The following is a 26,974-nucleotide window of genomic DNA, read 5'->3' on the forward strand; positions in this document are numbered from 1 at the left end:
AACAGAGGTGAGTTTGGGTTTGAAATTGGTTGAAATGTGTTTGATTTTTGTGGATTCCGATATGGTATTCTCCCTTCACCAGGGAAGAAGAAGCGATGGCCCAACCCTCCATCATCGATGAGCACACAAAAAATCAAGAATCTGCAACATGCTTTGATTAATTCTTCTTCCTAGTGCCATTAACAGATTAATTATCGATGGAATCGCATCTCACTGATGGAGAATTGATTTGTTCCACATGGCTACATCTCTGACTCTATGCACCATCATACCCACCACTGATGGAGGCTCCATTAAAGGTGGATGCTTGGTCTCGATGGAGATAGTGATTCCGATCTGGTAGGGGGATGAACTTGGATTTGTACCCTTCAAAATCAAGCCTCCAAATCATCATCAAATCTATCAGAAAGAATGAGGCTTCTAGTCTATAGTGTGTGTATGTTTGTTAGATTAGGATAAAGAACGAGAGATGGTTCCAGTTGATGGTGGTCGTTCCAAATGAGAGACAAACTGGAACACTAGTCGAGAGAGAGAGAGAGAGAGAGAGAGAGAGAGAGAGAGAGAGTTATTTTTTGTATTTATTTATTAATTATAAAATAGATAAAAAAAGAAAGAAAAATGAAAAATAAATTATTTAAGGGTATTTTAGTCTTTTCAATTTGGGGAGGGACCTTTTCCACATACAAACTACCTCAAAAGGACCACCAATCCAAAAAAGTCATAGTTTAGACTAAAACCCCAAAAAAATGCATACCACAAGGACCATTTTTGCAGTTTTGTCTATATATATATATATATATATATATATATATATATATATATATATATATATATATATATACCTTAATAAATGAAAATATTATGACACTTGTCATTCTCTCATTTAATTGGCCACATGTCATTTTGTCATAATTTTGAAATATATTTATTTTCCACTTGTCAATTACTTCATTATTCATTTCTATTATATCATTAATTTGGTTTCCTTAAATTAAACCTACTATAATAACTATTAATTTCAAATTTGAAATTTGAAATTTCAATTTCAAATTCAAATAAATTTACACTTAAAACTTTGTATTTGACATTTTATTATAATAATTCGTTTAGTATACGGGTCTAACAATTAAACACATAATTTTAATAATTTAGTTTTTGGATGTTTTTTTTTTCATAACTTTCATTTATTTCAGATTTCAAATTCAAATAAACCTCCTATTTAATATTATGTTTTAATTAACCCGTATAATATACGGGTTGCACAACTAGTATCTAATAAATGAAAATGTTATTGTCATTTGTCATTCTCTCATTTAATTGGTCACATGTCATTTTGTCAAAATTTTGAAATATATTTATTTTCCACTTGTCAATTACTTCATTATTTATTTCCATTATATCATTAATTTAGTTTCCATAAATTAAACCTACTATAATTTCAAATTTCAAATTTCAATTTCAAATAAATTTACACTTTAAACAAATATATTTAACATTTTATTATAATAAATCGTTTAGTACACGGATCTAATAATTAAACACATAATTTAATTAATTTATTTTTTGCATGTTTTTTTTTTTCATAATTTTCACTTATTTCATATTTCAAATTTAAATTAACTCTTCATTTAATCGCTCCTGTTTAACATTATGTTTTAGTTAACCCGTATAATATACGGGTTTCACAACTGGTATATATATAAAAGAAAATATTAAAATTTTCATACTTTTTTTCACTTTTTTCCAATATTTTAGTTGCAAATCAAAATGGAAAACACAATTTATTAAACCAAAATTCCAAATGGACCCATTTTAAACATGACAATCATTTAATTTTTTTTTTTTTTCAAAAATTGAATAGTTATTCAAAAAAAAAAAATTATCCGCATAATGTTGTAAAAACTAAGAATCATAAAATGGAAGCCCATTAAATTAAGAGAAATTAAAGGTTTCCATTGACCAATCAAACGTTCAAACCAGTAAAAATTTTAATTTCTGTATTTTATAGAAAAAGTCTAAATTTACCCCAAATCATGATCAAATTCATAAAGATTTTGTATATTATTTCCTGAATTACACGACCCAGTTGACCTTTTTAGTTTTTATTATGTTTTTGTGTTTGATGATAGCTCCATTATAATACAATTTAATTCAAATCCTTCAAATTTACTCCTTCATTTTGGTCGACCTTCATCACCACTCTCTCTCTCTCTCTCTCTCTCTCTCTCTCTCTCTCTCTCTGTAGAACCAAAAAAACCCACAATACCAACAATAGTTCTTTCAAGAAACCTTCAGATTCCCCTACAATCGAAAAAGCATAATAAAGTTGGAGGGATTGCCCCAGCACATAGGAAACTTTGTTCCTTCTTATCTTGTTAGATTCCGGAGCGAAAAAGAAGAAAACCGACCAATTATTCATCAAACCCTAGTCAAATAAGAAGAAAACCAGGGGATATAAGAGAAGAGGTGCGTGTGTTTACTTTTTCAAGTTTTCATTGAAGATTATGAAGCAAATGTCGTCATCTCATATGGATAATATCCCATCAACGCCGGGGAAATTCAAGCTGGAAAAATCGTCGTACATTCAGAGATGCAGGCATTCTTCATCTGTAGCAAAACTCACATTCTTTGTGTTCTTGGGATTAATCTTGGTTTTATTCTTCAAATCACCATCTACTTCGTCGTTGTCATCATCATCATCATCACCATACTCATCATCGTCATCAATCTCATCAGATCTCTCTCGCAGATCTTTAAAAACCAGTTCATGGGGGGGACTCGCTTGGGAGAAACGTGTCAGCCGGAGCAGCCGGATTCGTCGGAACCCATGTCAGCGTCGCCTTGAAAAGCCGTGGAGATGGCGTTTTAGGCCTTGATAACTTCAACGATTACTATGATCCTGCACTCAAACGAGCTCGTCAATCTCTACTCGAACGAAGTGGGATCTATATCGTGGAAGGAGACATAAACGACGCCCCATTGCTCAAGAAACTCTTCGAATTAATCCCTTTTACTCACGTAATGCATTTAGCTGCTCAAGCAGGTGTTCGTTACGCCATGGAGAATCCAGGCTCTTATGTCCATAGCAACATCGCTGGTTTCGTTAATCTTCTTGAAGTCTGTAAAAGCGCGAATCCACAGCCAGCAATCGTTTGGGCATCATCAAGTTCTGTTTACGGATTGAACACAAAAGTCCCCTTTTCAGAAAAAGATCGAACCGATCAGCCGGCGAGCCTCTACGCCGCCACAAAAAAAGCCGGGGAAGAAATCGCTCATACCTACAATCACATATACGGTTTATCATTAACCGGATTACGATTCTTCACCGTTTACGGACCTTGGGGAAGACCGGATATGGCGTATTTCTTTTTCACGAGAAACATTTTAAAAGGGAAATCAATCCCAATCTTTGAAGCTGCAAACCACGGAACTGTAGCACGTGATTTCACCTACATTGATGATATCGTAAAGGGTTGTTTGGGTGCGTTAGATACTGCAGAAAAGAGCACCGGAAGCGGCGGGAAGAAACGTGCGCCTGCGCATTTACGGGTTTTTAACCTCGGGAACACCTCGCCGGTTCCAGTTTCCGATCTGGTGAGCATTTTGGAGCGATTGTTGAAGGTTAAAGCGAAGCGATTGGTGATGAAATTGCCCAGAAATGGCGATGTTCAGTTCACCCATGCGAATATTAGTTCGGCTCGGAGGGAGTTTGGGTATAAACCAACAACAGATCTTCAAACCGGGTTGAAGAAGTTCGTCAGATGGTATGTGAGTTACTATGGTTCAGTAAAGAAGAGCGATCAGTGACGATAATTGATGATGAATGAATTCTTTCTCAAATCGGGTTATTTTTTTTTCTTTTGTTTTCTCAAATTCTTGATTTTGATTCGGATATGATTGTTTTATAACGATGCTGTTCGTTTCCCACAAATTATCTTCGTTATCGAGTTTTTCGTATATGTAAACGAGGCCCGGAAAGGCTGAAATCGGACATGGTTTTGATTTGGTTGGGCCTCTTTTTGTGATGTGTACTAAAATTGTTGTAGAATTCATGAAGAATTGACCATAATTCGTTTGTTTTCATCTTGTGGATTTGTATCATTTTGGAATCAAATAAATAGAACGAGATCGCTCGAGTTTATTAATTTTCGGGGGCATACCTTGTTTTTTCTTATTGTTTTTAAGATTGTTTTTTTATACCGATCCTAATGAAACAAAAATTGTGAAATTTTTTATCGCAAAACAATAGTATAATCCATGTTGTACCTTACTACCACTTGCTTTTTACATCTCATCTTAGCGTTAGGGCCGTAAACGAGCCGAACAAGGGTTTGTTCATGTTTGTTCGTTTACCAAATAGTTTCAAATTTGGATTCACCTAAAAATATTAAAACAAAGTTTTACACAGGTGTAGCGGGTAAACGAGCAACAAGTTGTGCCGCAACTCCTTTTTAGATGACAAAACTAATTATTTTAAAACAATATACATAGATCTATGCATGACTTGTTGGACTCTAGTGATGAGCTCCAGAATATCTGGTGCAGGGAAACCGAAAGTATCAAATGCAAAAAGTATAAACGTGTGTTGATTTTTCATATACGTTTTCTCATGTTTTGCCAGTTTGTATGGTGCAACTTTTAAAACAGCTTGCCCCACGGTTAAAACTTCACTCCCCAAGCCCACAAGACGGGAAACTCCTGTTAGATTCACACGTGCATGTTTCTCTCTAGCCCATCCAAAAACTAAAATATCAATCGATCTAAATGTTGATCTTCCTTCCAAAGGGTCAGTCAGAAAGTTCATGAGTGTCTCTTTCTTGGCAGGAACCCCAACGCGCCTGAATATGTCGAAAAGAACATCCCTAACCATATTATGTCGGTACTTGAAACACGAGAGCTCTCTACAATGAATTGAATGCTTACCAAAGGAATCCAAGCATACCTTACGACAAACAAGGCATACCAAATTATATTGTTTATGTTTGTAAACGTGCTAAGCAAACATAAACGAACAGAGATAAACAAACATAATTGAGCATATATGAACATAAAGAAACATATAATATAATAATGTAATCAAATACAATTGACTATATATGAAAATAAAATGAATTTAAATGAACGAACATAAACGAACGTTCACGAACATAATTGAACGAGTGAGACCATTGTTCATGTTCCTTCATTTAACTAAACGAACAGGAATTTGTGTTCAGATTCGACCATTTATTAAAAAACGAACATAAACGAACTTCAAGTCAAACTGTTCACGAATAGTTCGATGAACGTTCGATTCGTTTACAGTCATACTCAGCACCAAACCACTCCCACTTATTCTGTAACGTCCCAAACATTAATGTAAATTTTTTTTCATTTTAAAGCACAATCCACAAGCCCAAAAGTTACCAAACATTGTTTACAAATCATAATAAGTCAAAACATCGAATCAAAGTATCAATCAACATAAACTGTTGTAACATCTGTCCATCGAGGTATTATTTAAACTAGTAAAGAGCCCGCGGCTACGCCGCTTTTGGGGTAATATGGGAAAATCCGACAAACTTTAAAAGATATGTGTTGAAATCGTAAATCACCACAAATATGGGAGAAAGTCGACAGCCTTTAAAATTAGATCTCAAAATTGTACAACCAAAAGAATGGACACTGCTAGAGAAAATTCAAAAATATTGTGGCAATAATGTTAAAGTTGCCAAAGTTGGGAAAATATGGTGACAAAATTCAAAAGGAGTTTTTTTCTTCTTTTTTATGTCAAAATGTAAAAGTTTTTAGTACAAGAAAGAAAAATGTCAAATTCATTAAAGATTTGTGGCAAAAACATCAAAAATGTAAAACTTTTGGCTGCAATGACTAAAAGTGTCAAACTTACTAAAGATTTGTGGCAAAAACCAAAAGACAGAAAAATTTAATCAAAACGCAAAAATATAAAAGTTTTGAAATTAAGGGCGAAAAGTGTTAAATGCACCAAAGATTTATGGTAAAAACCAAAAGCTTAAAAAATTACTATTGCTAAGGCCCTTGTGATTTAATATATATATATATATATATATATATATATATATATATATATATATATATATATATATATATATATATATATATATATATATATATATGTATGTATGTAACGTCCCAAAATTTAAGACTAAAAATTTCTTTTAATAAAATATTACTTAAAGTAAAATCATCGATTCAAAGCATAATCAAATTAATAGTTTTCAAAACACATGTTCATTATCAGAGTAAAACGTTCCCAGGTTGACAATCCTATGGTGTGTGCCATGCGATCACCCCGAGCTCCATCATCAGCTACCGGAAGTACCTGAAACCAAAACTGAAAATCGTAAGCACGAAGCTTAGTGAGTTCCCCACCTTACCACATACCATGCACATAACTGCACACTGCACACACTGGGCCACGCCCTCTATCTAGCTGCTAATAACACATACTGCAAATACTGGGCCACGCCCACTATTCTAGGCCTTGCCCCCTACCTCAGGCCTCGCCCGCTACAACGGCCCCGCCGCTCCAGGCCCCGCCTGGCTTCGAGCCCCGCTCGGACACATATCTGTTTTACTTAGGCCCCACCTGCCACAGGGCCTCGCCCACTAACACATAATAACACATAATCATATCACGACACATAAGCTAAACACCTGCTAACGGATCCTATTCAAATACCTCGCTTATCCTGGGCCTCGACCTTATCCTGCTACTGATGAGTCATGGAACCCCGTCCATACTCCTACCGATAGTGAGATACGGGCCTAGCCCACACTCACCCTTTCCTAACTTGGGCCTCACCCCTGATCAGCTGCTAATGAGATGTGGAACACCATCCACACTCTGCTATTGATGAGGTACGGGACCTCGCCCACACTCACCTCCCTACCAGGCACATACAAGTATCACACAGACAACAAGTATAAACTATCACATAAACCATTTCTTGGGCACACGCCCGCTATCACGGACCTCGTCCTGAAAATCATACTAGCATACTGTGCCTAGGGCTAACCCCCGGGACTTCTACTCATAACTACATGGGCCGGCATTGTGGCCGTAGACCCATTCACACAAAGGGAAACTCACCTGCACTGGCTGAACTTGCTGATGATCCCTCCAGCTGCTGCCCGACCACTCACTGAACTCCTGCTCTACTTGCTTCCTGAGCCATCAATATCAATGCAGCACTTAGTCCAACTGACCCCCGAAAGTCAACCAAGTCAAAGTCCTGGTCAAAGTCAACCTTCCAGGTCAACCCTACTCGCCGAGTCCACTTACTGACTCGCCGAGTTCTTATGCTTAAAGTCCTTCCAATTGCGACATGACTCGCCGAGTCAGCCCCTGACTCGCCGAGTCTACTGATTCCCGAATCCTGTCCTGTCCAACTCACTGAGTCCTGGCTCGACTCGCTGACTCGAGTCTTAACTCGAAGGGTTTGGGACCACGCGACCTGACTCGTCGAGTCTAAGAACAGACTCGCCGAGTTGTTCATCCAACTCGCCGAGTTCATGCCCATCTTTATCCGACTCGACGAGCTGTTCATCCCACTCGTCGAGTTCCTCCTCATCTTCAAGCTACTCGCCGAGTCCACTCGAAGGACTCGCCGAGTCCATTCGGTTCCACATACATGCAGAGGACTTTTGAGTCATGCAGGGACTCCAAACTGTAGATCTACCCTTCCCAAGCCTATTCCCCACGTAAAGTTGCAAACTTTACGTGTAGAGAAGGAGATCTAGGCAAAATGCACCATAAACTAGGGTTTAAGACCAAGAGGCTCCAAAATCCACTCAATGGCTGATACTTTACGGAATTCTAAACCAAAACAAGCATGGATCTGAGGTAGCAACCTCAGATCTGGACCTCAAGCTCGAGATTGATCTTAAACATGGCTTAAAAGCCCCAAAACTCATAACCAAAGTAGATCTGGATGAAGGAAGCGACTTATTACCTTCAAGTGTTCTGAAAGGTCCTTCAACTTTGGATTTGCTACAGTTCCTTGAAGCCTCAACGATTCCTTCCCTCCTTCTTCCTTCAAATCACCCACCAAATGGAAAAAAGCTTGAATAAGCAACAATGGCGGTTTAAGGTTCGTATTCTAGGTTGGAGAGGCAGTAAAGGAGCCCTAGGAAGAAGAATGAGACGTTTATATAGGCTCCAAGTCCTGGATTTAGGGTTTTCCTCGCACAGACCCTACTCGCCGAGTCGCCTTGGCCGACTCGCCGAGTTGGTCACTTACTCCTCGACTCGGATCTCGCTCGAACTCGTCGAGTTCCTCCTTGGACTCGCTGAGTCCCCCTTAAATTTAGGGTTTCCTTTACTTTCTTGGCTTTCAAAACTTTGGGTGCTACAATATATATATATATATATATATATATATATATATATATATAAATTATTATTTGTTTTGGAATAACACTTGGACAATTGACCCTTTTTCGAGTGCACCTAAGAAAATGGGCCAAGAAGTTGGGTTGCCCATTAGTCGTATGTCGGGCGTAACCTGGCGTACGTGGGGTGTAGTGTTCATTGGATTCGAAGGACTCGAGGGCGTACGCCTAGCATACCAAGAGGTACGCCCAGCGTACGCGGGCAGATGCTAAACCCTAATTTTAGGGTTTAAGACCTTTATATACCTCATTATAGCCTCCCCTTTGGCATCCCCACCTATCCCTCACCTTCAGAAAACCCTAGTTCGTTTCATACTCCATTGTTGTGTGTGTTTGACATTTTTGAGCTCATTTTGGTGAAGAAAGACTTGGAAGAAGAAAGGAGAGGTTGGAGAAGAAGTACTTGAGTATCTTGAGCTCAAGGATCTGGAACAAGTTCATCTTTTGGCACTCAAAGGAGGTATAAAGCTCATATCTTTCCTTCTAGAGATTTAGATCTAGGGTTTTGAAGATTTGGACCTTTTTAGGTCCAAAGATTGGATATTACTCATGCAACTTCGTTTTTGAGCTTAGGGTTGCCACCCTTGAAGCTCAAGGTGTTCCATTAGCAGTAAAGTTGCAAGCTTTGAGGCTTTTATGAAGCCGTGAAAGAGATCTAGCAATTTCCATGAAAGTTCATTGCCATTTTTAGTGTTGGGCTCATTTGGTGGGTTGCAAGCCACCAAGTGATCGGCTTTATGGGTTAGGACGAAATATTGGACTCAGATCTGTAGTTTGGACGTAGTGTCTTAAGGGATTAAGCAGTTTTAAATAAAAGGGCTTAACAGGAGAGTACGATGGGCGTACTCGCCAGTACACGCAGCGTACAAGCCATTTCAGCAGTACACGCAAAGTATAGACAGGTACGCTCAGCGTATGCTTAGTCAGTGGGCTTTTGTTATTGGGCCTCGGTTTGGGCCAAGTCTTGGACATAACAGTAGTGGACCGTGATGGGCCTTTAGAAGTCAATTAAGGGCCCAAGGACTAGTTAGGTTTGAAAGGAAAGCCCATTTGAAGAGTTAGGCCCAATTTAGAAAATTAGGCCATTTGGGGACTTAATGGGCCTTAGTGAGTTTAGAAGGACTAGAAAGGATTGGGCCTAGGTCATGGCCCAAATTAGATCAGAGGGGTAAAGTAGACATTTTACCCATAGAAGAATCTTCAGTTTTTTACTAAGTGTTTATTTGGTCATGATAGCCGAGGAGTAGTTGGAGAAGCAGACAGAGTTACCTTTGGACGAGTTTTCAGCAGCCAAACTGAGAGGTGAGTTTTCCTCCAGTAGGAACGGGTCTAAGGCACCAATGTCGGCCCGTTTAAGTAGTTATAGTATGCCAGGGTAAGTCCCGATGTCGGGGTTAGCCTGATGTAGTTTATGTGTTTCCGGACTTCGATCCGATGTCGGGGCGGTCCCGAGAAGTAGTTATGTATGCTTGATGTCTCTGTGATTCATGCATATTGTATGTTATGTGTTATGTGTTCCGGGATTTGGTCTGATGTTGGGGTAAGCCCGATGTATGCTAGTTTATATGTTATATGTTATATGTTCCTGGCTTCGGTCTGATGTCGGGGTAAGCCCGTTGCAAATTATGTGACTATGATATGTGTTTATGATATATGTTTTGTTGTGTATGTGACAGGGCAAACCCGATGCCCGATGCGGTCGGATGTCGGGGTGAGCCCGATGCCGGGCAAGAGTCCGATGCAGGGTAAGCCGATGCCGGGATTCGTCTCGGTGCAGTTGGGAGTAGTGCCATAGTTATGTGATTTGTGATATGTTATGTGTATGGTATGTGGTAATTTAGGGGAGCTCACTAAGCTTCGTGATTACAATTTCAGTTTTGGTTTCAGGTACTTCAGCTAGCAAAGGGAAGGGCTCGGGATGATGACATGGCACACACCACAGTCTTTTTGGCCTGGGAGTTTACACTTTATATTTTTATCATATGTTTTTGTCACGGTGTTTGATATGATGTTCTGAGATACATGATACATGGTTTTCTTATGATTATGGATGACTTATGGTTTTATATTAATTTTCAAAACGAAATTTTTGGGTTGTATTTTTGGGATATTTCAACTACGGGATGATGTGTACAATCACGCCTTCGTCTTTCCCTGCTCATTAGAAGTACCTGAAACATTGAAATCCAAACTGTAAGCCAAATCTTAGTGAGCTTCCTAAAATACCCCATAATACAAACAAATACATATATAATACAAGCATGCATACAGGGTTTGTTGGTCCTTGACTTAAACCCAACCATATTGGGTTTGTTGGTTTACAGCACAGAGTAGTAACACCTTAACCCAAACATCCAGGGTTTTTTGGCATGTGGCCTCAACCCAACCATCTAGATTTGTTGGCACGTGGCATCAACATCACCAAACCGGGTATGTTGACTTTAAGTCTTAGCCCAACCATACCGGGTTTATTGGTGCTCGGCCTCAACCCAACCACCCATATGTCGACATATACACAACAAATCACACATATAACTATCATAGCAATCCTACCTCCTAGGATATGTAAACATAATAAATGGGCCGGCCTTGGTGCCTTAGACCCACTGGCATAGTGAGAGAACTCACCTCTTAAACCGAATACAAGCTGAAATAAGCCTCGACTCTGAATATCGGCTCGACCCGTCACCTATTATGCAAATCATTGTCCAACCTAATTAGTACCAATCACCCAAAAATATCTTTAGTTCCAAATTGGTCAAACTCAACAAATGAGTCAAGTCAACCGAGTCGAGTCGACTCAGTCCCTAACGCGAGGCGTACACGATCGCGACCAAACCGACGAGGGCCTAACCACGTACGCACATCATACCATCTGGTACGCCCAACATATTCAATTGAATGTTCTTAACCCATTAAGTGCTTAATGCATAAGCCTTTTTCTTCCAAAATATAGATCCAAGTCCCAAATGTTGTCCTTGACCGTTTCCAACTTTATGGTCTTGCATAGCCCTAATGTGCTTAACATTAAAAATCCCAAAATCTTAAGCCATTAAGACAACCAAACTCTTGCATGGAGAAGAACTAAGGGTCAAGAACACATTTTTATCACTCTGATCCTAGAAAAACGTCCAAAATGACAACCCATTTGCTCTATAGTATTCCATGCACAAGAAGGCCATATTTGGGGACAAAAGTTCACAATATCAACATAAAAACAAGATCTATCAAGTTAATCACCAAGGTATGAACTTTATACCTTCTGTAGATTGAGGATGATACAAGACTTCCAGTTCCAAGCTTGCTTCTAGCTTCTAATCTTCACCACCACCGTCTTCCTCCTTTGAAACACACAAAAACACACTCTCAAGCTTCAAAATGCAACAATGGGGCTAGGGTTTGCAAGGGGCAATGTTTCAAGTAATGGAGGATGGAAATGGGATGAGGAAATGGGACATAAGGTGCAACAAATAAAGTCAAAACACTGAAGATTATGGTTTAAGTCTAGTCAGATTACGCCCCGCATACTCAGAGTACGCCCAACGTACTCCCCTAAAACGGTGTCGCTTCGCTAAATCCTCCTTAGGCCAAAGTTACAAAATCGTAAATTAAAGGGTTAGAAGGAGAAGTTTACTAGGACTTGAGTGTAAAAATTCTCCCCCAATTGGATCAGACTTTGTCCTTGAAGTCCACCGAAGTGAACAGCTCTGGAAAATGCTCCCTCATTTCCATCTCCGGTTCCCATGTCCACTCGGAGCCCTTCTAATGGTGTCACTGCACCTTGACCAATGGTACCACCTTGTTGCGCATGTCCTTCGTCTTCTGATCAAGAAACACTATTGGTCTTTTTATGTAGTTCAGACGCTCGTTGACCTGGATATCATCTAGTGGTACTACCGCTATATCATCAACCATGCACTTCCATAACTAAGAAACTTGGAATGTGCTATGAATCTAACTAAGCTCCTCCGGTAGATCCAACAGGTAAGACAATATTAATAATAAGAAAAAATATCAATAAATATGTTATCTTATACAAATTAACATATTTGTAAACCATGAACACCTCTTTCTCGTTCTACAAAAAAAACACGCATCTCAAAATGGAGGTTTGTATGTTTGTAACGCCCTGTTTCGAATCATTTCCCATTTCGAAATGGTGATCAAGGATTGGGTATTAGTAGAATTGAGACCCTTGAAGATTTGAGATTTGGACTCATTGGGGGTAGATGATGTAATTTGGTTGATCCAGGTATACGGTTTGTGTTTTGGAGTCTAAGGGTTTTCGATAATTTGTCAGCTCGAGATTTTATGGAAATTGGAGGTTTGTTCGGGAAATGGTAAGGCATGTATGGATTGATTATAACAAAGAAGTTATGGCCTTCAGAGTGCTTAAGGGTTTAACAGGAAACCCTAGTATGCGGGACGTACGCGTAGCGTACTCATGCGAAGGGTATTACGCTGGGAGTAATGTTGTGTACGCTTGGCGTACTGCGAGGATCAGATCAGGGTTATGAGAAAGGATAATTCTGAGATCAAACCATTTGAACAAATGGTAAAGAAAGGCGAAGTCTGAGATTGATCCGTGTGCCATTCCGAAAGAGTCTGTTTGTTTCTATTGCCAAGAGAAGGGGAATTGGATGTGAAGTTGTCGTATCTACCTGAAGGATCACAAGGATGGCAAAGCCATAATGAATGACTCTGCTGCAGGTAAGTCCACTATCTAACTCTATTGATTTCCTATTTGTAGATTCTTAATACATGATGTGATAAGATTACATTTTGATGTTTTGTAGGATCGAAGAAAAGAGAGGAAGCTTAAAGGAAGAGTGAGTTGAGTATGGTCGTGAAGAAATGGATTTCGATCGCATGGTTCAATGATCGGATTTTTGAGCTGCTGCATAAGTGTTGTGATAGATTGCTTAGGAATATTTAGTAACACACTTTTCATATGAATTTGCATTGTAAGGATAAGTTTTTCGCATTTTTATAAATAAAGAAAATTTGGATTTTGTCCTATTTTATCCTTGCAATGACATTTGTGAAAATTAATGTTTGTATTATTAGCAATATTAAAGTGGAATTGATTCTTAGATATATCGTTTGTGGTAATTTACCAAATAAGGTAGGATTCTCATCACCCAAGTTTCAGTTGGACAGAAACTTGGAATCATGCAATAGTGAATTGTGTGATGTATGAGAATCTTCATCTTTGGGAAATTAAGACTAGTTCCTTGTTCACATATGCATGTGAGTCAAGTGAACGACTTAAGGATCTAGTGCACACTGATTTGTACTAATCAGGTCCACCACAAAGAATGATAAGACTATTCGTCATGATTTACTAAAAGTTTAGTAAATATAGTTATGCTTACAAGATTAAGTTTGATTCTGAATCATTGAAAAAGATTCAATGTATAGCAGAACGAATAAGAAGAATCAATTAGGCAGAAAGATAAAAGGTTTCTCCAATCTAAAAGGAAAGGAGATTACTTTAGTATCGTGTTTTATGATCATCTTAGCGATTATAAAACCATATCAAAATTGATCCTCTAAGGACACCTTAGTGCATTTGTGAGGCTAAGAAGAGGAATCGGGAATTGTTAAAATGGATAAATCAAAAGGACGAATCATACTTCGCTCCAAAGTCGAGTTTTAGAATTATACTCTTAGTTACTTCAAGTTGTACCTTGAGTAACATGTTCTAAGTAAGTTTATAACACCTCATGAAATATGGAGTAGAAAAGTTTCTCATTCTTACACATTTCAAATTGGTAGTTGTGATGTTTTAGATAAAACAGACCAACTAAGACCAATTGTATGAAGTGTTTTTATTGATAAGAACCCGTACTAACTCTTGAATATTTGTTTTGTCAAGGAATGTTCATTGACAAGAGAATATTATTATATGTCAAGAGGTCAATGGGAGTCTTAATGGTCTTGAAAATTTTCAAGATCTGATCAAGAATAAACCTTAAGTAATCACTAGCACACGACTGAGGTCTGTAACATACCGTGTTGACATATTCTTATTTATGTTCCCGTTCCAGTTAAGTTGAATATGCATGTGAGTTCTATGAGTTCTCATTTGACTGCATAAGGCAAAACACCTTGATCAGTTCAAGTAAATTGATCAATATAGGTGAGCTGTTCAACAACCTGGAAGCAATGGTAGGCCCTTGTGCTACTAGATGGCAAGAAATTAATATTGAACAAGTTCAGTCCATATGAGTTCGAATTTATCATAGACCTTCTCTTATGAAAGTAGTTGGAAATGATAAATTCACATGGATAAGAACACATACCCTATAAAATCTAAATGGAAAGAGGTTTCTCTCTACTTCATGAAAATGATTGTGAGGAAACACTTTCATTAAGTAGATTTTAAAGTTAGTTCTCAAATTCGAGTATGATTACGACATCCCTCTTCATAGTTCGAATTGTGAGATACCGAAAAAGGTTTGAACATTTGGGACTTATCGTTATAAGTTCTGAAATGGTTTAGACATACACATAAGTTGTCTATTGAAAGGTGTATGAGCCTGAGAAGCATAGATAAAGGCTTATCAAAGCATCCTATATCAAGAATTTGAACTTTGGTAAGAAATTCAATAAGTATTGATTTCTAGAAGTCCAACTGATTTCTGGATACATATCAAAGCTAGTTGGAGCATAATTGTTATGCTAGTAAGAATAGAAATATTATGCTAGTGGGAGCATAATTATTATGTTAAGTGTTTCTAGTTACCAATGCTATTTGTAGGAAACAAAGTTCAAATTTTGCAAAGTTGCAAAGTTTGAAAGGTTGTTTTGTTATCTTAAGGGAGAGGATGCTTATACTTTATTTCGAATCTAAAGTTTAGATTGAAGTATTAATCAAGCTTAGTAATGAGCATATATGAATACCATGGTGAAGTGTTTCAACATTGGAAATTCTATACATGGGAATACTATAACAAAAGACTGGTCAAGTATCATGTCTTTATGTAAGACATTATAAATCGTATCCCATATGCTTCAGGTATAGGATCGATTGCATATGCTATAATATTCGCTTGTTCTGATCTTTCCAAATGCCTAGTGCATTAAGAGGGAAAAGGAACTAGAACAAAATATGACTAAGGTTATTAAACAACTGTCAAGGACGATCTAAGGTTCGCTGAGGATTGGTTACTCGTGGACAGTTGGAAGTATAGTATTGGATGAACCATATTGATATAATTCTAAATATATAGGATTCTATTTAGAATGGGTATTCATTTGGAAAAATGGAAATGTTTCCATTATGGGAGTTGCATACTGAGAATCTATGTGTAAGATTAGAAAGTTTTATGCAAGAAGGATGTTCAAAGGAATGTACTTTGAATGTGAGACTTCATTTCCATCGAATTGTAATGTTATAATTATCCAGTGGAATGCTTTGTAACATCATTGGCTAAGTCTTTGTGACTTTTGTGCATTGACATTACAAAAGAATCCTTGCATATAAGTTTAGACTTTAACACATTTAGAAGTGGCTAGAATTTAGTATTCTTACACTTATAATAATGATTTGGAATTATGAAATGGGCGTCATTAAATATGTATTCAATTGATCTATTTCACAATAGAAGGACCATAGATAAACATAACATGCATGCTTGGAGCATGGGATGGTTGTTGTTTTAATTCAAGTATTTAATTGATTATTCGAAACATTATACAATGAGTAAGGTCTAATCAATATGGTGATTAAATAATAAGTGTTTTATTTATATTCAAAAGTTTTGAGACTATATTGGATTAGACTATTCTTGTGTTTCAATTTGCATGTTTTACTTCCCGAATAACTAGGTTATTCAAACATCCACAGTCAATCATACTTCGGAAGTTAGTAATGAGGTAAGACTGTCATGAATTCGACTGTAGATTGCCTAGTGTTTAGACATAACACAAGTTTGTTGCAGTGTTCATGAGTACTTCTATAATAAGATTTGAGTATTGGATAAAACTCACGCTTATCTGAAGCACTTCATGGATTTCATCACGAGTGATTGTGAGACAATAATATCTTATATTCTTGAAACGGAGACATATTAGTTGCAGTTTACAAGTTGGTTGCACATTGATGATATGTAAACACACCAGTAACTTGGTGTTATAAAACATATTGTTATGTGTGATTTGATGATTAAACTGTGACATCCCCATTTTCACGGCCAGAAAAGACCGATTTTGTTTGTGCTTTATAAAAATCAGAATACTTCTTTTCATAAAAATGTTGCGGAATTTGTTCCCAGAAAAACATGATAAATACGTTATCAAAACATTTTCGAAGAAACGTATTTTATTCATTTTAAAACGTTTGGGATGTCATCGTCAATACAGAAACATAAGCATAAACATAACTTACATTTATTTACACTAGTGATCTACATCTCTTTAATCTCTCAGTGTAATGTGACTTCATAACAACACTTGTGACATAAATAAACTGAGTGGGTCAGGTTGGGAAACCTGGTGAGTACATAGGGTTTTCAACCCACAATAATATAATTATTATGTTTAAACAATCAAACAATCAACCCAATTACCCATCCCGTTATCTTCTTTATTCTTATAGGACTGGCACTAAATCCATAGCTGCCAATGCTCGTTCGTAAAGCACTAATTCCATACCTGCTATACTTTATTCACCGGGTACTAAATCCATAGCTACCAGTGTTTATCTAATAGGTACTAAGTCCATAGCTACCAATTCCTAACAGGTACTAAGTCCATAGCTACCAGTGTTTGTCCAATAGGCACTAAGTCCATAGTTGTCGATGTTATTTATTAGGCACTAAGTCTATAGCTGCCAATGTTTACTCACATCATCTTTTATCTCTCATCATTCATCTACCCATGTCATACCCAACATGTTTGTATATATAAAATACGTATACAGTTTAAATCATTTAAAACATGTATAAAATCATTAATCCATCATAGACATCAAGTATTCAGATAATATGCACACATAGCACGTAATTTATATAAAATACTTCATATCTATGTGTAAGATGAAAATAACTATGCACTCACCTGAAAGGTGGTGACTCAGCACTCGGACAACGCTTCGATACTCCCAAAACAATTTTCATTTGATAAAACCTAGCATCAATATCACTAGGGTTTAGTCTATTATTCGCCGAGACTAATTAATAGTCTAGCTATTATTAATATTATATAATCGTTAAACAATACTTATATAACCCATAATAATATCCCAAGTACTTATTATAAGTTCCTAATAACGTTACTATAATTAAATAAACGCTATATTAAAAATAGCGTAGGCCTAGCTCACTTACAACGGGTTTTATAGAAAACCGGTCTTTGCTTGGAGCATCATTCCCATGCGGAAAAGCTCTTCTTCTCGTAGCCTTCGAGCACTCCGGGGCTTCCGCCTCATGCTAGGGGGGGTTCCCTAGGCTTTTCGGGGGGTTTCGGGGCTAGAGAGAGGTTCTAAAAAAGAGTAAAAAGAAGAAAGAATGGGAAAGGTGTGAAGAAAATGAGGGTGGGAGAGGTTCTATTTATAGGGTGAAAATGGTTGAACTTGGTGCCACATGTCACCATCTAGTGGCAAGACTTGGGGAGAAAGCAATGGCCAAGATTGTGCCACATCACCCCTTTTCGTACAGCACACTTCCGACTTCTAAAATCCGTAACTTTCACATACGACCTCTGATTTTGACGTTCTTTATATCCGCGCGTAGGTCAAAATAAGATCTACAACTTTCATTTTGACTCTGTCGGCTTATTCTCGACCGATCTTAAATTTAACAGTACGAGGAGATTACACTATTAAATGTCCACGTAAAATTCATAACTTCTACATACGGACTATGTTTTCGTTCGTCTTTTTACCGTTGAGTTCCTATTAATGACATCTTTAATTCTCATTTAGGTCGCGTAGGCCAAAAACCGCTCGATCTAAAATTCGAGTTTCGAGCTGTGCATTGCTCAGCCAAATCTTAAAAAATTCATAACTTCCTCATACGAAGTCAGATTTGGGTGTTCTTTTTATGGACACTCTCAAGTTAACATATTCTACGACTTTTGTTTAGATCACCAAGGCCAAAAAGTCTTCTATCGTAAATTCACTATTTATGCCGCGTCGTGTCGTGCCGGTTTTGCCGTAAAACTTCGACGGGCCATAACTTCTTCGTTATAACTCGGATTTTGACGTTCTTTATATGGGTGTACACTCACACCCACCGCTTGCTTGATCGGTGGAGGGTCGTTAGCCGAACGGGTAGGATAGGGCAACCTCATCCTCTCATTAAAAGTATAATATGAAATACAAAGTAACTACATATTTTCAAAATTTCCCAATCCTAGTTACTTTAGGAAAAGTGAATTGATGCAATCCCATGAAATTACACTTTGCACCCTTGCTAAGAAGTTAGTGGAGCGTGTGTGGTTTACCGGCACACTAATTGGTTCTAAGCAAAGGTGGCAAAGGGTGATTCATTGTTTATCATAGTTCGATGGATCGTGTGTGGTTTACCGGCACATCGAATAGGTGATCGTTACAATGAAGGCACCATGTGAATTTGCGTTGTAATTCACACCCACTTTGTGATCCTCGGTATCCCAGTCACAAACGAGAGGGGCATATCGAGATTTAAACATGCCATTGAAAAGTTTCAATGAATCTCATCAAAACCTAGGAATTCTCAATACATTTAGAACTTAAAGTTATGTTTTTCATGGTGAAGAATTAGTGAATCATCATTCACTTACCTTCAAATTGTTTGCATGTTAGATTACGGCATCCCTTTTCTAATATGTAAATATTGTTGTTGGATCCTAGCCCTAATTTTCTTATTGGGTGATTATTAGGGATTCAAATTCTAATCTATCTTTGTCCTTTCTATTTGTAGATGTCGAACGCGAACAACGCTGCTGCTAGCTCGTTCACATTGATGAGCCTTTGTCAAAAGGTGACTTTCGATGGGACGAACTTTAGCGAATGGATAAGATACATTCGCACAGTTGCTCGCTACGAGGACAAGGAGTATGTCCTCGATGAGAAGCTCGAGAAGATTAACCCCGAAATCGCTACTCCGGCTGAAATGACTGCTTTCGAGACTCATGAACGTGATGCAACGAAGGTTCATTGCATCATGATAGCCACTATGAACTCCGAATTCCAACAGTCCTATGAGGACATGTATCCGTATGAAATGCACCAAGACTTGCTGGAGAGATACCACCAAAACGCGAGGCAAGAGCGTTACGAGATTTTCACTAACATGATTTCCGCTAAGATGGGTCATGGGGAATCTCTTACCGTGCAACTGCAAAAGATGCAAAGGTATGTCGACCGTCTTCGCAAGTTGAATGTTGACTTTGGGGAAGACTTGGCGATCGACATGGTGCTTCACTATTTGCCTCCAAGTTACAATCAATTTGGGATGACCTACCACATGAACAAAGAAGAGGTCACCCTAAGCAAACTCCAAGGTCTATTGAGGGTCGCTGAGAGCAACTTCAAGGACAAGTCTGTTGCACCAACTCCCAATCCGCCCGCCGCTCCTGTTTTGGCTATTGGACAAGGAAAGGGAAAGAAGAGGAAGGCTTCGTCTAAGAACTATTGCAAGGTTAAAGCCCGAGATGGTGCCTCTTCTAGTGGGACCAAAGTTGATCCCGCTAAGCCCTGCCCTAATCCAAAGGAGGCAGAGTGCCACTACTGCCATAAAATAGGACATTGGAAGAGAAGCTGCCCAGAGTACCTGCAAGCCATCAAGGAAGGAAAGATCTAGCCATCTTTCGCAGGTATATACACAATTAAATCTAACAATTCATCTCATGCTATTTCTTGGGTTCTTGATACCGGTTGTGGTTACCACATTTGTTCTAATGTGCAGGGACTAAGAAGAAATAGGGATGTGGAGCATGGAAGGATTAATCTAATCATGGGGAACAGAAGATCGTCGCCTGTGACCAAGATTGAAGTGTATTCTTTAGTGCTTAGGAATGGTTTATGTTTAGATTTGAAAAATTGTTGCTATTCGCCAGAAATGGCTAGAAACATCATTTCATTTCATGGTTTGTTTAGACAAGGTTTTAGATTTTCTTTTAATAATGAGAATGGTTCTATTTTGGCTTATCTAAATGGTGTTTTTTATTTTGAAGCAATACCACATAATGGAATTTATGAAATTGTTATGATTGTTGATAACTTAGGAAATGATGTTTTAAACATAGATTCTTCCAATAGTATGGATAAAGCATCCTTGTGGCATTGTCGTCTTGGACATGTCAACAAGAAACGCATAGCCCAACTCCAAAAAGATGGAGTGTTGGAGTCATTCGACCTTAGGGAAGATGACACATACGAGTCTTGTTTGCTTGGAAAGATGACTAAGTCACCCTTCGCTGGTTCATGCGAAAGGGGTGAGGGTCTATTGGACCTCATACATACCGATGTGTGTGGACCATTTAGATCAACCACGAAGGATGGAAACCGCTTCTACGTGACTTTTACTGATGACTATAGTAGATATGGGTATATCTATTTAATCAAGCAAAAGTCAGAAACTTTTGAAAAGTTCAAAGAGTTCAAGAATGAAGTGGAGAATCAATTGGGCAGGAAAATCAAGATGCTTCGATCCGATCGAGGAGGAGAGTACCTAAGTCTTGAATTCCACGATTATCTCAAGGAGTGTGGCATAGTTTCACAATTGACGCCACCTAGGACACCGCAGTTGAATGGTGTGGCAGAAAGGCGTAATCGAACCTTGTTGGACATGGTTCGCTCTATGATGAGTCGTGCTTCACTACCTATCTCTTTTTGGGGGTATGCCTTAGAGACTGCCGCCCATATCCTTAACCGAGTCCCTACTAACAAGATTGCCAAAACACCTCACGAGATGTGGACAGGGAAAGCTCCCTCGTTAGCGCATATCAAGTTTTGGGGTTGCGAGGCTTTCGTAAGACGAGATACTCACGACAAACTCGAACCGCGTAGTGAGCGATGTATTTTCATCGGCTACACACAGAAATCCTTTGGATATCTCTTCTATAGACCGAAGGACAATGTTGTCTTTGTTGTGAGGAGAGGAGTTTTCCGAGAGCGAGAACTCATAATCCAAAGAGACAATGGGAGGCAAATCGAGCTTGAAGAGATTCAAGAGTCGATAGATGAAGGAACCTCTACCACTGGCACTCAACCCGAGGAGGAAACTCCGGTTGAACCGATTGACGAGTCCTTACCTCTTAGACGTTCCGAAAGAGTTAGAGTTCAACCCCAGTTTTATGGTTTTCATATTATTACCAAAGGGGACACGTATATTAGTGATGGTACACTAATAAACCTTGATGAACCTAATAGCTATAAGGAAGCCATGGCAGGCCCGGAGTCTGCGAAATGGAAAGAGGCAATGGATAGCGAGATCCAATTCATGTATGATAACCAAGTTTGGAATTTGGTTGATAATGTGCCCGGACGTAAGACCGTTGGGTGCAAATGGATCTTCAAGAAGAAGACCGACGTGGATGGAAACGTACACACATATAAGGCGCGATTGGTTGCGAAGGGCTTTACTCAAACTCCCGAAGTTGACTATGATGAGACCTTCTCGCCAGTTGTGAAGATAAAGTCTATTAGAGTGATGATGGCTATTGCCGCATTTCATGATTATGAGATTTGGCAAATGGATGTCAAGACCGCTTTCCTTAATGGGAAGCTGGCTGAGGATGTTTACATGGCTCAACCAGAGGGGTTTGTGGATTCGAAGCATCCGAATAGAGTGTGTAAGCTTGAGAAGTCCATTTATGGACTTAAGCAAACGTCTCGCAGATGGAATCTTTGCTTCGATGAGAAAGTCAAAGAGTTTTGATTTGTACGAAGCGAAGATGAATCATGTGTATATGTCAAAGCCAGTGGGAGTATAGTAAGCTTCCTCATTCTATATGTCGATGACATATTACTCATAGGAAATGACGTCCCGACTCTGCAGGAGGTTAAGTCCTGGCTCGGGAAGTGTTTCGCTATGAAGGACCTCGGAGAGGCTTCTTACATTTTGGGAATAAGGATAGTGAGAGAAAGAAGTAAGAGACTAATAGGACTTAGTCAGAACACTTACTTAGATAAAGTACTGAAACGTTTTAGTATGGAAAACTCGAAGAAGGGAGAATTATAGATACAAAGTAACACCAAGTTGAGTAAGACTCAAAGTCCGAGTACCGAAGCTGAAATAGCAGAAATGAGCCGAGTTCCATACGCTTCTGCAGTTGGCTCAATCATGTATGCTATGACTTGTACTCGCCCTGATGTAGTCTTTGCTTTGAGCATGGTTAGTAGATATCAAGGGAACCCTGGCAGAGCCCATTGGATTGCGGTTAAGAATATCCTTAAGTACCTCCGGAGGACGAAGGAATGGTTCTTAGTCCTCGGAGGGAGTGATGACTTGAAGGTGCGAGGGTATAGTGACGCCAGCTTTCAGACCGACAGGGACAACTACCGTTCGCAGTCGGGCTGGGTCTTTACCCAAAATGGAGGAGCAGTAACTTGGAAAAGTTCCAAACAAGAAACCGTAGTTGATTCAACGTGCGAATCATAGTACATTGCAGCGAGCGAAGCGTCGAAGGAGGCAATATGGTTGAAGAACTTCATCAGTGATCTTGGAGTTGTACCTGCCATAAAGGAGCCCATGGAGATTTTCTGTGATAATGAAGGAGCGGTTGCCTTGACCAAGGAACCGAGGGATCATGGTAGATCTCGACATATCGACATAAAATATCACTTCATTAGACATTGTGTAGAAGAAGGACAACTCATAGTGAAAAGGATATCATCGGAAGATAACCCAGCGGATCCGCTTATGAAGGGACTGAGTAGGGTTAAGCACTTGCAGCATGCAAGGAGTATTGGGCTGAGGGGTGATATTAGTATAGATTAGATAGTGTTAGAAACATGTAATAGATAAATGTAATTAACATTTGATGATTAAATAAAGGAGTATTATTTATGAGTAATGTTACTGTCTTATGTTAATTGTTTAACTATTGTTTCACTTTGCATGTTTTGACTTCCAGAATAATTGAGTTTATTAAGAATAATCGAATTATTCAAATTGTCCACAATCGTTCATATGTTGGAAGTAGATATGAATGAAGATTGTCATGAATTGGTGTGCAGATTGTCTAAATGGTATCAGACATAGCAAAAGGTTGCTGCAACGTTCATGAGTGCTTATGAACTAGTTTTGAGATTTGGAACAAACCCGCACTTGCTGGATTCACCTTATGGAATGTGATAAAAAGGGTGATCGCAAGACGATAATATCATATGGTCTTAAAACCTAGATATATGGTTTGATATTTGTTAATTGGTTGTACATTGATAATGCGAAACCGCATCAGTAACTTGGTGTTATAAAACGCATTGTTATGTATAGTTGATTAATGAATAAGTAAATGTATATAAGTCGAAGTTTATCTGTTACTTTTATCCTAAGAGGGTAAAAGCGATATCTCGGCCGCTCGATGATTTGATTTGACTTATGTGTCGGGACCGGTCATAACTGAATTGATGTGTTCGATTAAGTTCTATGTCGAATAAATCGGAGATCGAGAAACCAAATGCTAGACTAATTGTTCCATAGAAATTGTCAGCATGATATCTAAACAGAGGACTGTACGATCCCTTATCTAAAGGACACGATTGATTAGATCAGAGTTTGACAGCGTCTTTGAGAGCTACGATTACTAATCGGATTGTACTTGTACATATAGTTACTAGACTTATCCAAGTGGGAGACTGTTGGAATAGTGTCTAAGGCTGCAACTATATTAGGCAAATATTTGACCTGGTTGTGCATGGTCCTTTTGGGTTGCCTTCACCATAGCAACTTGACAGGATGATTTACTATGAGAGAATAAATATTATTAATATATTATGAGAATAATATAAGGAATAATAATATTATTATTTGATTAATATAAGTCATAAATTAATTAGGAATTAATTTGGTGACTTAAAGAAATTAATTAAATAAAGGGGTATAAACTGTCAATTGTTTGATAGTTGCACTTTGGGCTATAAATCCCTTATGAATAAGGGGTGGACGATTTCTAGGGCTTAGGATAAGCTTAGAATTCGTCCAAGGTTTATCAATAGGGTATTGGATTACTTAGAGCCTAAGTTATCCAATTAGGGTTTAAGGGTGAAACCCTAGGAGCCTTACAAGTATAAATAGACCCTTAGGGGCATGGGAAATCGGCACTTGTATCTTAACAAAGAAACCCTGGCCGATTTTCTTCCATCTCCTCTCTCTCAAATCATCCTCCTTGCTAGTTGGTGTTTGTAAGCCATTAGAGGAGTGACAATTGTGACTCTAGAGCTCCAAGGACAAGAAGATCAAGCAAATGACTCAAGGTAAACTTCTAACTCTGATTTGGTATTGTTATTATACACTTTTAGCCATTAGAAGTCTTGGATTCAATGCATGTTTAATTAGAGAAACCTAGATCCAAGCATTAGGGTTTGCATGTGCACATAGGAATGTTCATATGGCCAAAACCCATCAAGTTTCACCGTTGACTTTTGTTGACTTTTAGGGTTTGGTCAGCAATGTGGCCTTTGGGCCAAGAGAGGGGTAAAATGGTCTTTTACCCTTAAGAGGGTGCCAAGAGAGGGTTGAGTCTAGTCTCGGGAGTTATATTTATGAGAGTATTTGCCTTATGTGATAGACGGTGGCGAGTTCGAGATGCAAGTGTGAGGATATCTGCTTTCTGCTTGCCAGGTGAGTCTTCTCACTATACTTTACCTAGAGTGGTAACAGAGTTATATGACAGAGTTATTGTATGCTATCTATGTGATTTGTGGCACCGCATTATTTCTATGTGATTTATGTTGTGTGTATATCAGAGATAGGACCAGAAGGTCCACAGAGCCATGACCAGAGGGTCCGCAGAGTTAGGGCCCAAGGGCCCACAGAGTTATAGCCTCAAGTGGCTAATATGTGCTATATGTGGTGTTTTCAGTATTATGTGCCAGTATATTTGTATGCTATTTACATGTTGATATTTATTGTGATATGTGATATGCATGATTCAGAGTTAGGACCCTTGGGTCCATAGAGTTAGGGCCAGAGGGCCCACAGAGAGCTGGGAATGGAGGGTCCCACTAAGACACACTGACCGGAGGGTCAACAAAGATTATAGCCTCGAGTGGCTAATGTGTGTTAGAGTGGTATTTTGGGGAACTCACTAAGCCTCGTGCTTACAGTGTTTTGTGTTATGTGTTTCAGGTTATCACAGGATCACGGGACGACACCGGCTCGATTGTACACACTAGAGGAAGCGTTTATTTTGAGGATCCTGGTTTATTAATTGATTGAACAAAAGATTCATGTATTGTAAATTAAACAAAATGGAGATTTTTGTGAAAAGTGTTAAAGAGATAAACGATTTTAAACGAAAAATTTGTTTTGAAAATTTCGGTTTTACACTCTCATTGTCCTCCATTTGTTCATAGTGTTTCGTGAACCATTTGTGGCATCACACTTAAGATGCTAACCTCTTGAAAGGCCAACTTCAACAAGCTACAACAAAGAGGTATCCATCTAACTAGTTTTCATGTTTCAAATATCAATATTGTATGCTAGTTATAGGTTTCATGCTTTGGATAATTTTTATTGCATGTATAACTAGAGGAAACTTAGATCCAAAGCATTAGGGTTGTATGTACACCATAGGAGTGTTATAGTACTGAAAACCCATCACAAGTATGTACACGCAGCATACAAGCCAAACAACGTGTACGCTTAACATAAAGCTAAGTACGCCCCACATACTCACTCAGGAGGAAGTTTTCATGTTGGGCTTCAGTGTGGGCCGTCTTTTAGGCTTATTTGTCTTGGGCCCTGTTGGGCCATCAGGTTTTGGCTGATAATTATTTTGGGAAGGTCCTTAATGGATTTGAGCCCAATTTGGAAAATTAGGCCATGGCTTTGGGCCTTTAATGAATAATTGGCCTTTGGGCCTTTCAGATTGTGAGTTTGGGCCTTAGTCTTGGACCAAGCTAGGTTAGGGGTAAAATGGTCTTTTTACCCCCAAGTTTGGATTTATGGTTATGGATTGGTACCCCAAATGTTGATTAGGTGTTGATTTGATATTAATAGTTCGGGGATCTATCAGCCGGCAGCCCGGGATATTCTATTTGATTCGGCGGTGTGAAGTGAGTCTTCTCTCGGTGTTCGTGAGTCGAAGGCACCAATGTCGGCTCACTAATTTATGTATGTTGGATGCTTGATGTCTCTGTGACTCTTATATGTCTGTATGAGCTGTGTGGTAGAATAGTTGTATATATGAGGACCAACTGGGTCTAGCTGTTATTATTGTATGCTAGTTGTGTCTATGACTCTTGCATGTTTGCATGATGAATGAGCTGTGTGGTAGAATAGTTGTATTTTTGAGAACCAGATGGGTCTAGTTGTTATTATTGTATGTTAGCTTTCTCTAGGACACTTGCATGTTTATATGAGCCGTGTGGTGAAATAGTTGTATGTGTGATGACCAGCTGAGTCTA

At 38.6% G+C, this 26,974-nt stretch overlaps 1 pseudogene; it reads left to right on the forward strand.

The window, feature by feature from the left end:
* The first annotated feature begins 2,165 nt into the window (after positions 1-2,165).
* LOC145068772 (UDP-glucuronate 4-epimerase 3 pseudogene) lies at positions 2,166-4,145 on the forward strand (annotated as a pseudogene).
* The last annotated feature ends 22,829 nt before the right edge of the window (positions 4,146-26,974 follow it).

The sequence above is a fragment of the Lactuca serriola genome, chromosome 8, assembly GCF_051521515.1.
Source record: "Lactuca serriola cultivar US96UC23 chromosome 8, Lser_US96UC23_V15, whole genome shotgun sequence".
NCBI lineage: Eukaryota > Viridiplantae > Streptophyta > Magnoliopsida > Asterales > Asteraceae > Lactuca > Lactuca serriola.